The sequence below is a fragment of the Pristiophorus japonicus genome, chromosome 5 (genome assembly GCF_044704955.1).
Source record: "Pristiophorus japonicus isolate sPriJap1 chromosome 5, sPriJap1.hap1, whole genome shotgun sequence".
Lineage (NCBI taxonomy): Eukaryota > Metazoa > Chordata > Chondrichthyes > Pristiophoridae > Pristiophorus > Pristiophorus japonicus.
In genome coordinates this window covers 252,286,640-252,300,405 of record NC_091981.1, presented here as the reverse complement: position 1 = coordinate 252,300,405, position 13,766 = coordinate 252,286,640, and the positions used below count along the sequence as shown (strand labels likewise).

At 42.9% G+C, this 13,766-nt stretch overlaps 1 protein-coding gene across 3 annotated transcripts in view; it reads right to left on the bottom strand.

The window, feature by feature from the left end:
* LOC139264674 (cAMP-responsive element modulator-like) overlaps positions 1-12,980 on the bottom strand; it is a 186,526-nt gene extending 173,546 nt beyond the window's left edge. For 2 of the 3 annotated variants that reach the window (XM_070881561.1, XM_070881558.1), the window contains exon 1: positions 12,865-12,980. The gene's annotated coding sequence lies outside the window, so the exon portion shown is untranslated. Of the gene's footprint in view, positions 1-9,234; positions 11,616-12,864 lie in introns of those variants that run through there. The other variant, XM_070881560.1, reaches the window with a different exon arrangement.
* Between the last annotated feature and the right edge of the window lie 786 nt (positions 12,981-13,766).

Sequence of the window (13,766 nt, the reverse complement as noted above, 5' to 3'; positions counted from 1 at the left end):
TTAAAGAGATTAACGCAATAGTAAGGAAGGACATTAGTTTGGATGATGTGGAATCTATATGGATAGAGCTGCGAAACACCAAAGGGCAGAAAATGTTAGTGGGAGTTGTGCACAGACCACCAAATAGTAGTAGTGTAGTTGGGGATGGCATCAAACAGGAAATTAGGGACGCGTGCAATAAAGGTACAGCAGTTGTCATGGGTGACTTTAATCGACATATAGATTGGGCTAAGCAAACTGTTGCAATACTGTGGAGGAGGATTTCCTGGAGTGTACAAGGGATGGTTTTATTGACCAATATGTCGAGGAACCAACTAGAGAGCAGGCCATCCTAGACTGGGTTTTGTGTAATGAGAGAGGACTAATTATCAATCTTGTCGTGCGAGGCCCCTTGGGGAAGAGTGACCATAATATGGTAGAATTCTTCATTAAGATGGAGAGTGACAGTTAATTCAGAGACTAGGGTCCTGAACTTAAAGAAAGGTAACTTCGATGGTATGAGACATGAATTGGCTTGGATAGACTAGCAAATGATAAAGGGTTGACAGTCGATCGGTAATGGCAAACATTTAAAGATCACATGGATGAACCACAACAATTGTACATACCTGTCTGGCGTAAAACGGGGAAGGTGGCTCAACCGTGGCTAACAAGGGAAATTAGGGATAGTGTTAAATCCTAGGAAGAGGCATATAAATTGGCCAGAAAAAGCAGCAAACCTGAGGACTGAGAAATTTAAAATTCAGCAGAGGAGGACAAAGGATTTAATTAGGAGGTGGAAAATAGATGAGAGTAAGCTTGCAGGGATCAGAAAAACAGACTGCAAAAGCTTCTATAGATATGTGAAGAGAAAAAGATTAGTGAAGACTAATGTAGGTCCCTTGAAGTCAGAATCAGGTGAATTCATAATAAGGAACAAGGGAATGGAAGACCAACTGAACAAATACTTTGGTTCTGTCTTCATTAAGGAAGACACAAATAACCTCCCGAAAATACTAGGGGACCGAGGGTTTAGCGAGGAGGAGGAACCGCGGGAAATCCTTATTAGTCCAGAAATGGGGTTAGGGAAATTGATGGGATTGAAGGCCGATAAAACCCCGGGGCCTCATAGCCCCAGAGTACTCAAGGAAATGGCCCTAGAAATAGTGGATGCATTGGTGGTCATTTTCCAATATTCCATGAACTCTGGCTCAGTTCCCATGGATTGGAGGGTAGCTAATGTAACCCCACTTTTTTAAAAAGGGAGAGAAAACAGGGAATTATAGACCGGATAGCCTGACATCGGTAGTGGGGAAAATGCTGGAATCAATTATTAAGGATGTAATAGCAACGCAATTGGAAAGCAGTGACAGGATTTGTCCAAGTCAGCATGGATTTATGAAAGGGAAATCATGCTTGACAAATCTTCTAGAATTTTTTGAGATGTAACTAGTAGAATGGATGGGAGAACTAGTGGATGTGGTGTATTTGGACTTTCAAAAGGCTTTTGACAAGGTCACACACAAAAGATTAGTGTGCAAAATTAAGGCACATGGGATTGGGGGTAATGTATTGACGTGGATAGAGAACTGGTTGGCAGACAGGAAGCAAAGAGTAGGAATAAACGGATCCTTTTCAGAATGGCAGGCAGTGACTAGTGGGGTACTGCAAGGTTCAGTGCTGGGATCCCAGCAATTTACAATATATATTATGATTTAGACGAAGGAATTGAATGTAATATCTCCAAGTTTGCAGATGACACTAAGTTGGGTGGCATTGTGAGCTGTGAGGAGAATACTAAGAGGCTGCAGGGTGACTAGGACAGATTAGGTGAGTGGGCAAATGCATGGCAGATGCAGTATAACTTGGATAAGTGTGAGGTTATCCACTTTGGTGGCAAAAACAGGAAGGTAGATTATTACTGAATGGTGACAGATTAGTCAAAAGGTGAGGTGCAACGAGACCTGGGTGTCATGGTACATCAGTCATTGAAAGTAGGCATGCAGGTACAGCAGGCAGTTAAGAAAGCAAATGGCATGTTGGCCTTCGTAGCGAGAGGATTTGAGTATAGGATCAGGGAGGTCTTGCTGCAGTTGTACAGGGCCTTGGGGAGACCACACCGTGAGTATTGTGTGCAGTTTTGGTCTCCTAATCTGAGGAAGGACATTCTTGCTATTGACGGAGTGCAGCGAAGGTTCACCAGACTGATTCCCGGGATGGCAGGACTGACATATGAAGAAAGATTGGATCGACTAGGCTTATATTCACTGGAATTTAGAAGAACGAGAGGGGATCTCATAGAAGCATATAAAATTCTGACAGGATTGGACAGGATAGATGAAGGAAGAATGTTCCCGATGTTGGGGAAATCCAGAACCAGGGGTCACAGTCTAAGGATAAGGGGTAAGCCATATAGGACCGAGACGAGGAAAAACTTTTTCCACCCAGAGAATTGTGAACCTATGGAATTCTTTACCACAGAAAGTTGTGGAGTCCAGTTCGTTGGATATATTCAAAAGGGAGTTAGATGTGGCCCTTACAGCTAAAAGGATTAGGGGGTATGGAGAGAAAGCAGGAGTGGGGTACTGAAGTTGCATGATCAGCCATGATCATATTGAATGGTGGTGCAGGCTCGAAGGGCCGAATGGCCTGCTCCCGCACCTATTTTCTGTTTCTATGTTTCTATAGAAAAATTAAATTGGCTAGTTGAATAAAGAGTTTATATTTATAATGCAGGGTAGTGCATTGCATGTCCTCTGGGTGGCGTAAAACATTTCACAGCCACTGATGTACTTCATATGTGGTCGCTATTGTTATAAATCGGTAAGAGCAGCCAATTTACACACTGCAAGCACCGACTACCAGCAAATGAGGTCTCAGTTTCTGGTGGTGTTGGTTCAGTGATAAATTATGGCTAAGAAACTGGGAAAACTTCTTTGCTCTTAAGAACATAACAAATAAAAGCAGGAGCAGTCCATTTGGCCCATTGAGCCTACTCCGCCATTCAACAAGATGATGGCTAATCTCATCATGGACTCAGTTCCACTTTCCTGCCCGCTCCCCATAACCCTGGACTCCCTTATCACTCAAAATTCTGTCTATCTCCACCTTAAATATATTCAATGACCCAGCTTCCAGAGCTCTCAGGGGCAGAGAATTCCCTAGATTTACAACACTCGAGAGAAGAAATTCCTCCTCCCAGTTTTAAATGGGCAGCCCCTTATTCTAATACTATGTCCCGTCGTTTTAGTTTCCCCTATGAGTTGAAATATCCTTTCTGCATCCACCCTGTCTAGCCCCCTCATTATGTTATGTTTCAATAAGATTTCCTCTCATTCTTAACTCAGAGTATTTGCCCAACCCACTGAACCTATCTTCATAAGTCAACCCCTTCATAGAAAATAGGTGCAGGAGTAGGCCATTCAGCCCTTCGAGCCTGCATCGCAACCTGGGTGTCATGGTACATCAGTCATTGAAAGTAGGCATGCAGGTACAGCAGGCAGTTAAGAAAGCAAATGGCATGTTGGCCTTCGTAGTGAGAGGATTTGAGTATCGGAGCAGGGAGGTCTTGCTGCAGTTGTACAGGGCCTTGGTGAGACCACACCGTGAGTATTGTGTGCAGTTTTGGTCTGCAGAATCAACCTAGTGAACCTTCTCTGAACAGCCTCAAATGCAAGTATATCCTTCTTTAAATACGGAGACCAAAACCGTATGCAGTGTTCTAGGTGTGGCCACACCAATACCCTATACAGTTGTAGCAGGACTTCTCTGCTTTTATACTCTATCCCCCTTATAATAAATGCCAACATTCCATTTGCATTCCTGTACCTGCATACTAACTTTGAGTTTCATGCACAAGAACCTCCTCACTTTGCAATTTTTCTCCATTCAGATTATAATTTGCTTTTCTATTATTTGTCAAAATGAATAACCTCACATTTTCCCACATTATACTCCATCTGCCAAATTTTTGCCCACTCACGTAGCCTGTCTATATCCCTCTGCAGATGTTTTGTGTCCTCAGTTTGCTTTCCCAACCATCTTTGTATCATCAGCAAACTTGGCTACATTACACTCAGTCCCTTCGTCCAAGTCATTAATATAGATTGTAAATAGTTGAGGACCCAGCACCAATCCCTGCAGCACCCCATTAATCAGTTTGCCAACCAGAAAATGAACCATTTATCCTGACTCTCTGTTTTCTGTTAGTTCGCCAATCCTCTATCCATGCTAATATAATTATCCCCAACGCCGGTGAACTTTTATCTTGTGCAGTAACCTCTTATGTGGCACCTTATCGAATGCCTTCTGGAAATCCAAATACATCACATCCGCTGGTTGCCCCTTATCCACTCTGTTCGTTACATCCTCAAAGAACTCCAACAAATTTGTCAAACATGATTTTCTTTCATAAAATCATGCTGGCACTGTTGGATTGAATTATGCTTTTACAAACATAGGAAATAGGTGCAGGAGTTGGCCATTCGAGCCTGCACCGCCATTCAATAAGATCATGGCTGATCATTCCTTCAGTACCCCTTTCCCACCTTCTCTCCATACCCCTTGATCCCCTTAACCGTAAGGGCCATAACGAACTCCCTCTTGAATATATCCAACGAACTGACATCAACAACTCTCTGTGGCAGGGAATTCCATAGGTTAACAACTCTGAGTGAAGAAGTTTCTCCTCATCTCAGTCATATATGGCTTACCCCTTATCCTTAGACTGTGACCCCTGGTTCTGGACTTCCCCAACATCGGGAACATTCTTCCCGCATCTAACTTGTCCAGTCCCATCAGAATTTTATCTGTTTCTATGAGATCCCCTCTCATCCTTCTAAACTCCAGTGAATAAAGGTCCAGTTGATCCAGTCTCTCCTCATGTCAGTCCAGCCATCCCTGGAATCAGTCTGGTGAACCTTCACTGCACTCCCTCAATAGCAAGAACGTCCTTCCTCAGATTAGGAGACCAAAACTGAACACAATATTCCAGGTGAGGCCTCACTAAGGCCTTGTACAACTGCATTAAGACCTCCCTGCTCCTATACTCAAATCCCCTAGCTATGAAGACCAACATACCATTTGCTTTCTTTACCGCCTGCTGTACCTGCGTGCCCACTTTCAGTGACTGATGAACCATGATACCCAGATCTCGTTGCACCTCCCCTTTTCCTAATCTGCCGCCATTCAGATAATATTCTGCCTTCGTGTTTTTGCCCCCAAACCTCACATTTATCCACATTATACTGCATCTGCCATGCATTTGCCCACTCACCTAACCTGTCCAAGTCACCATGCAGCCTCCTAGCATCCTCCTCACAGCTCACACCGCCACCCGGTTTAGTGTCATTCGCAAACTTGGAGATATTACACTCAATTCCTTCATCTAAATCATTAATGTATATTGTAAAGAGCTGGGGTCCCAGCACTGAGCCCTGCGGCACTCCACTAGTCACTGCCTGCCATTCTGAAAAGGACCAGTTTATCCTGACTCTCTGCTTCCTGTCTGCCAACCAGTTCTCCATCCATGCCAGTACATTAACCCCAATACCATGCGCTTTGATTTTGCACAGTAATCTCTTGTGCAGGACCTTGTCAAAAGCCTTTTGAAAGTCCAAATATACCATATTCACTGGTTCTCCCTTGTCCACTCTGCTAGTTACATCCTCAAAAAATTCCAGAAAATTTGTCAAGCATGATTTCCCTTTCATAAATCTATGCTGACTTGGTCCAATCCTGTCACTGCTTTCCAAATGCGCTGTTATCTCATCCTTAATGAGTGATTCCAACATTTTTCCCACTACTGATGTCAGGCTAATCGTTCTATAATTACCCGTTTTCTGTCTCCCTCCTTTTTAAAAAATGTGTTGTTACATTAGCTACCCTCCAGTCCATAGGAACTGATCCAGAGTCGATCGACTGTTGGAAAATGATCACCAATGCATCCACTATTTCTAGGGCCACTTCCTTAAGTACTCTGGGATGCAGACTATCAGGCCCCGGAAATTTATTAGCCTTCAATCCCATCAATTTCCCCAACATAATTTCCCGCCTAATAAGGATATCCTTCAGTTCCTCCTTCTCACTAGACCCACTGTCCCCTAGTACATTCGGATGGTTATTTGTATCCTCCTTCGTGAAGACAGAACTGAAGTATTGGTTCAATTGGTCTGCCATTTCTTTTTTCAAAATGTCCTGCTACTGCTTCCTTAATAATGGACTCTAGCATTTTCCCAATGACAGATGTTAGGCTAATTGGTCAATAGTTTCCCGCTTTTTGTCTGCCTCCTTTTTTTAAATAGGGGCGTTGCATTTGCGGTTTTCCAATCCACTGCGACCACCCCAGAATCCAGGGAATTTTGGTAGATTACAACCAATATCTCTGCAGCCACTTCTTTTAAGACCCTAGGATGTAAACCATCAGGTCCAGGGGACTTGTCCGCCTTTAGTCCCATTATTTTACCAAGTGCTACTTCATTAGTGATAGTTTAAAGTTCCTCCTTCACTACAGCCCCTTGATTATCCACTATTGGGATGTTTTTAGTCTTCTACCGTGAAGACTAATACAAAATATTTGTTCAACATCTCTGCCATTTCCTTGTTCTCCATTATTAATTCCCCAGTCTCATCCTCTAGGGGACCAACATTTTAGCCACTCTTTTCCTTTTTATGTACCTGTGGAAACTTTTACTGTTTTTATATTTCGTGCTAGTTTACTTTCATAATCTATCTTCCGTTATTTTTTTAGTCGTTCTTTGCTGGCTTTTAAAAGCTTCCCAATCCTCTGGCCTCCCACTAATCTTGGCCACATTGTGTGCCCTTGTTTTCAATTTGATACTAACACTTATTTCCTTGGTTAGCCGCGGATGGTTATGGCTTCTCTTAGTCTTTCCTTCTCATTGGGATATATTTATGTTGCAAGTTATGGACTATCTCCTTAAATATCTGACACTGCTCATCAACCGCCGCTTACTTTAATCTATTTTCCCAGTCCACTTTAGCCAACTCTGCCCTCATACCTTTGTAGTCTCCTTTATTTAAGCTTCGGACCCTGGTCTGAGAACCAACTTTCTCACCCTCTAACTGAATTTGAAATTCAACCATGTTATGGTCACTCATTCCTTGAGGATCCTTTACTACGAGATAATTTATTAATCCTGTCTCATTACACAGTACCAGATCTAAGATAGCCTGCTCCCTGCTTGGTTCCGCAACGTACTGGAAACCATCCTAGATATACTCTATGAACTCTTCCTCAAGGCTGCCCTGGCCAATTTGTTTTGTCCAATCAATATGAAGGTTAAAATCGCCCATGATTATTCTAAGTCTCCATTATTTCTTGATTTATACTCTGTCCAACTGTGTAGCTACTGTTAAGGGGCCTATAGACTACACCCACCAGTGACTTTTTCCACCCTTATTATTCCTCATCTCCACACAAACTGATTCAACATCTTGATCCTGAGCCAATTATCGTTTCTCATGAACGCACTGCTCCCATCCTTTATTAACAGTGCTACCCCACCTCCTTTTCCCTCCTGTCCATCCTTCCAAATTGTCAAATACCCCTGAATATTTAGTTCCCAGTCCTGGTCATCTTGCAACCACGTTTCTGTAATGGCCATCAGATTATACCCATTCGTATCTATTTGTGCAGTCAACTCATCTATTTTGTTACGAATGCAATGTGAATTCAGATAAAGAGCGTTTAAATTTGTTTTACCATTTTTTCCTGATTTGACCCCACTTTCTGATTCACCTTTATGTTTATATACTCTGTCCCTTCCTGGCACGCTCTGGCTTTTATTTGCCCCAGTGCTACCCTGATTTATTGCCTTCTCCTTGTTATTTGACTTTTTAAAATTTACGCTCAGCTGAATCCTCATCCCCATTAATTAGCTTAATCCTCCTTCTTCAAATAGTGACCTGGATCTTTTACATTAATCGACACGAGAAAACGGGGCTTCGGTTTAACATCTCTGAAAGATGGAGCCTTCAACAATGCAGCACTGCCTCAAAACTGCCCTTAAGTATCAGCCAAGATAATGTGGACATGTCCACTGGGGCCGGGTTTTCGCCACGCCCAGAACAGAGACAAGTAAAACCTGCCGGCAGCGCTAAGTACGAAAACCTGCAAAAAAGGTATGTTAAAGTTAATATTTTTGCAGCGGTTAGTTAACAGTATTGGTAATGTTTTTTGGGGAAAAAAATTGAAATACCGCCCCCCCCCAGGCTTCTCTCGCAGAGCAAACGACCCCACTCTAAAGTTGCCAAAACTCACGTTTTACGCCGCAAATAATCGTGGAACACCTCCCTTACTGATGCGGCCCTAGTGCAGACCCCAAAGGCGGAAAGTTCAGCCTAAAACCAGTAGCGCGGCGAAAACGGTAATTTTCAAGTATCGCTACCGTTTTCACAAAAAAAAAACGAAAGCCGACCACTGTATTGAGGGGATTTCAATTCATTAAGATTGTCTGGGATAAATACAAAAAGAAATTAAAAAGCTAGAATCAAAATGCTAAGCAGTTCAACATAGGAATAAAAATGGCTTGAATCCTGAACAAGATGAAAAAACAACAAGATGATTTGAAAAGAATATGTAACTTTTTCTTCTCCCTATCTTACATGTTTATTTATTGTATGCTTTATATATTTTCTTGGAAGTAAAACAGAGAGACACTCATCTTTTAAAAAGGTTTCTAACTGAATATACAGAAAAGTACTTTATATAAATGTATGTATATAAAGTTAATTATATTTCACAGCAACAATGGATCTGTATAAATTGACTTATGTTGGTAAACTTGAATCATAAATTTTTTGCACACTAGTTTGCGCAACATGCTGAAAATTTGCGACTGGAGTCATTTTGAATTTTTGCACCAAATTTCTCCCATTCTCTACAACAATTTTACCATTCAGCATAAAAGTACACAATTTAAAAATGTTTTAATCAATCAACTGCCATAATGTGGAAATAATGACTTTCTTCTCCCCTCAATAAGCAGCAAATGTTCATTGGGTCAGGAAGCTCTGGCATTAAGCATTTTCACTTACGTAACTTTCAACAGCTCCTGTTTTCTTCAATAAAATTATGAACAATCCCTCCTTAAATATAAAACACTATGCATATTTGAGATAAGAGTAAACATTAGAGATGATCCTTTGCTCAGCAATTAAGTGCCTGACAAAGTTATAACTGATTTCTGTATTTACACTACAAAAAGAACATTTTACATAGACTGACATCTGTACCCCAGAACAGCAGGAATACTGTGCAAGAAAGAATCTTGTGAAAATCAAACAATGCCAGCTTAAGGACATTCTCAGCAATACAGCACTTATAATTTATTGTACTCGTACAACGATAAAGCACAGAATGAGACCAGTAGGCCAATCATGCAGGTGCCAGCTCTTTTAAAGAGCTTTCCAAATAGTCCCACCCCCACTGCTCTTCTTCCATAGCCACACAATTTTCCCCGTTCAAATAATTATCCAATTCCCTTTTGAAAGTTATTACTGAATCTGCTCCACCACCCTTTCAGGCAGTGCATTCCAAATCATATCTCACTGCATTAAAAAAAAATCTCTACATCTCTTTTTTTGCTATACCCTTGTACCATTAATGCCTTCTGGAAGTCCATAGAGAGCATCGCCCAAATCCAGGACTCTGATTTGGAATGTGGGCAGGTACAGCAGGTCGTGGCGAGAGTTTGTAGCAGGACATGATCGGGGCCCAGGAGAGGTGTGGGCCCAGGGGCAGCATGGGCCAGTCCACACTGTGCGTACTCGGTCTGTGCAGCTGAGCTGGTCTCCAATCGTTTTGGTTAATTCTTGCCACTGGACCAAGACCTAGCTCTGTCAAGCCTGCGTGGTGGCTGGTGTGCAATGGCCACCACACATTAAAAAATCCATGCACAGGCATCTTCCACCCTTTAATATGTAGTTTGGGACCTGGAATTAGGTCCTTCATTGAAACACCTATGAACTCATCCCTTTTTTGGTGTGGAACCAAGTCATCCTCGTTTCGAGGGACCGCCTATGATGATGATATCTCCTTTCCTGGCATTGGAAACAGTTTCTCCCCATTTACTCTATCAAAACCCCTCATGATTTTGAACACCTCTCAATCTCCCTTCAACCTTCTCTGCTCTGAGAACAATCCCAGCATACAGAATATATATATTTTAAATAAATCACAAGACCTTGAACTTCATTACAACAATGCAAGATAGACCACGCAAAATAACCTCGTTTATTCCAAAACTATACATTTTAAACTGTTTTAGACAGGAGGTCTTGGTTACGAGTTTGAATTGCAACTTAAATAAATCCCTTGGGTAGTAGATCTTGGTGGTGGGGGGTGGGATTTGTGCACACCAAAGGCTGTCATTTCTTCGATCTGTAACACTGTTCCCTTCCCAAATATATATGAAAAAAAATGCACACACACACGTTTGCATCAAGCAATCGGCTGGGCTAATTTGACTTTTGGGGCATGACAAAAGGGGGCGGGGGAGAAGTGGATGAATATGTAGCTCCCGCAGTTCTGCCATAAGGATTGAGCTGATCCGACTCAGTACATTTCCACGCTGCAATGCCACAGGCCGAGTGAAGGGACACTGGTAGGCGAACTTCACTTGAAGAGGCACTGCGCCATTTCTGGAACCTTCCACCGCAAATCAAACCGGCGCCATTTTATTTATCAGCCTCCAGAAAACAACAAAATTAATTTTCAATTTCTTAATTTTTTTTTTTACAAACGATACTTCAAAACAAAACGCGACAATTGAGTGTCTAAGCTATCCAACGGCTCAAAACGTCCACAATTTTATTTGTTTTTTTAAGAAGCCCTCAAGCCACCGCCCCATTGGTCGGAGTTGCAGTTAGGTTTTCGAAAATTTAAAAAACGCTCCTTGCAAACCGCAGCCATGTATTAATAAAGAGGCGATCAATTTTACGCCAACAAACTGATTTCACCAGATGAATACCCTCCGGGTTTGGGCAGACGAATCGTATGCTTTTTTTAAAAAAAATTGGATTCACGGAGATGAAACATTTTGTTGACCGGAGCTCAAATTGGACGGGGTAAAATAAAACGGGGTTCGGAAACCCGCCTGCTTTATGCCAAGACTGTCGACGACTCCATGCTGCAGCCGGTTCAAAAATAAAATCCCCCTCACCGTGTCGGCCGCTCACCCCCGCCCCGAGCTTCTGAAAAGTCTGAAGCTTTTCAAAGACAAAATACGATTTCTGGTACATGTTTGTCGCTATAGGGGTTGTTTAAATTAAAAACACATTCGATCCGAAATTACAAAGATCATAATCGATTCAACAAGCGAGATATTATATGTAAAAGAAAATCCCCAAAATGAACAATCTGCTGAAATAATCTGCGTCCAGATGCCGAGTATCTCCTGTTCTCCCTTTCCCGACATGTTGGCTTCGCCGCGATGTGACCCCCGTCTCCCGGACCCGAGTCTCCTCAATGCCAAAGCTGGAGTGACGGCGATGAGACTTTCTCTCTCGCCTTTAAACTCCCTCTAAATAAATTTCCCCGTGTGTCTCTCTCTCTCTCTCTCTCTCTCCTCACTCACGCACTCACACACCGACAAGTCTCGGTCGTATTTTCTGTGACAAAGTCTAACCAGGATAACGTCATGTTGTTACACTGTAGCAGATCATGTTGTCGCAAGTGGACAAACGTCAGGAGCTTGCATACAAAAAATGGGCGGCTAGAGTAACAGGAGACACGGCAAGCACCTCTTCTGTCATCTTAACAGGGAGGGGAGGTAGAATCCCTCACACACACACACCTATATATATATATATATAATATACATACAATACCAGTCTGACAACGGCAGAAATGGGGGAGCAATTCAAACTGCAAGTGAAAAAACAATTCGGCACTTTCCATCGGCATCAAATGCAACAAAAAATATATCCCCTCCAAACTGCTCTAAAACACAGCTCTTACCCCCATTAAGGCAGATAGTTGTAAATTTGAATGTATTCCTGAATTATGTGATTATGAACTTTAAAAAACTGCAGTGCATTTTATTTGCAAAATAATGTTGATTGCATGCCTTTGCCCGATAGTTGTCGTTATGAGACTATTTGAGGAATTTAAAAAACGCCAAAATGCAACTTGAAATGTTCAGCTTGCAAACTGCAGTTTAAAACTGAGATCTGTAATAAAATTAAATGCATTGAACTTACAAAAACTCATTTGAATTTTCTACTGTAAAATAAAGTCAATTTGCTTCCGCGATTATAGTCTTTTTATTATGAGTATTCTCTTGTATCAGACTGTGGTGAGAAGAGATAACCTTAAAAATTAACAAAAAAAACATACAAGCACACCCAACAGGATCTCACTAATCGCACGACTCGGGAGAAAACCAAGGAGGAAAAATAAGTTTTATTATTAATAAATGTTTCCTTTCGTTCTGTCACTTTTCCCACCCTGATTAAAATACATCTGAAACCTTTTAAAATATCCGATCTTCAAAGAAAAAAAAGGGGGGGGTTTCCAACAAGGAAACACGCAAAACACTCCCCTCCACCCTCTCCTCCATAAGACCCCGCAACCCTGGACCAAGTCACCGATCCACTGTGCTTGCACACAGGCTGCAAACTTTGATCTAGTCACCAGTCGGTAGCTCCCTTTCTCTCTTTAAATTAATCCTCCCTCCTACCCAACAAAAAAAAGAGGAAGAGAGAAAGCAGAGGAGGGAGCCGAACGGCTGCCACCTTTTTCCTCTCTGTTCCTATCCTGGGTTTTCTATTTATTTTTTTGCATTAATGCTACGTGCATGCTGTGCGTGTGCTGTTAGTGCCACCGTCTCTCAATTGAGTTTTGCCTCCGTCTCTCTTACTTACCACTTACGTAGTTTTACTCGTCACTGATTACGGTGCGCTAGGAGTGGATGGCTGTGCTGATACGTAGCCGCCACGTCAAAAAAATACACTGAGAGCGTCACCTACAGTCCCCTCAAACCAGGCGAGGCCGCAGCACCCGGCTCGCGCGCACCCGCGATCGCTGCGCCGCCGCCGCCGCAACTCGACGCCCCATTGGACCCGGCTCCCAACGGACCGGCCTCCCGGCCCTCGCGAGAGCCGGCCCCCGCCGCCATTGGCTGACGCGGCCCTTCTTCTCGCGCTCTTCCCGTCTTCTCCGCCTTTCTCTGCGCCGAGCCCGGATCTCATTTTCTCTCGTGTTTTGGCTTCTCTATTGTAGGAGTGAAAGAGAGAGAGAGAGAAGGGAGGGGAAAGGAAAAAGAAAGCCAGAAATAATAAGTTTTCTGTTCTTTCTTTTGACAAAAAACGACTTTTGTTTAACCAGCTGTGGGCCGCCCGTGTTGGTTAGCTTATTAAATGCTCCTGCCTCTTTTCTCGTGGTCAGTCGGAGGTGAGATTGGAGGCTGTAAATCGGCGGCGATCGTTGGTGTTTTCAAAAGGGCGGAGGTGTTTGAAACATCTCGGGCCGCTTTGTTTATTTTTGGTTGTCCGGAGCCGTGATGACTCCTGTCCCCCTACCCGGCCCGGAAGGCTGTGGGAAGTGTCCCGACAATCATCGGTCTCCTACAAAAATGTAAACCCAAGTTAAATCGAACTATTCGGGAGCACGTAATTGGGTTATCTTGAGCCCGGGTTCTCTTTCAACTGATTTGGGAGGCTCGAGTTCTACCCCGTTAGTTGAAGCGATTTTAAAATGTGACCGTTCAAACCGGGAGCAGTTGACACAATGCGGAGTGTGGACGCCTCCATGTGGTGATCGGCTG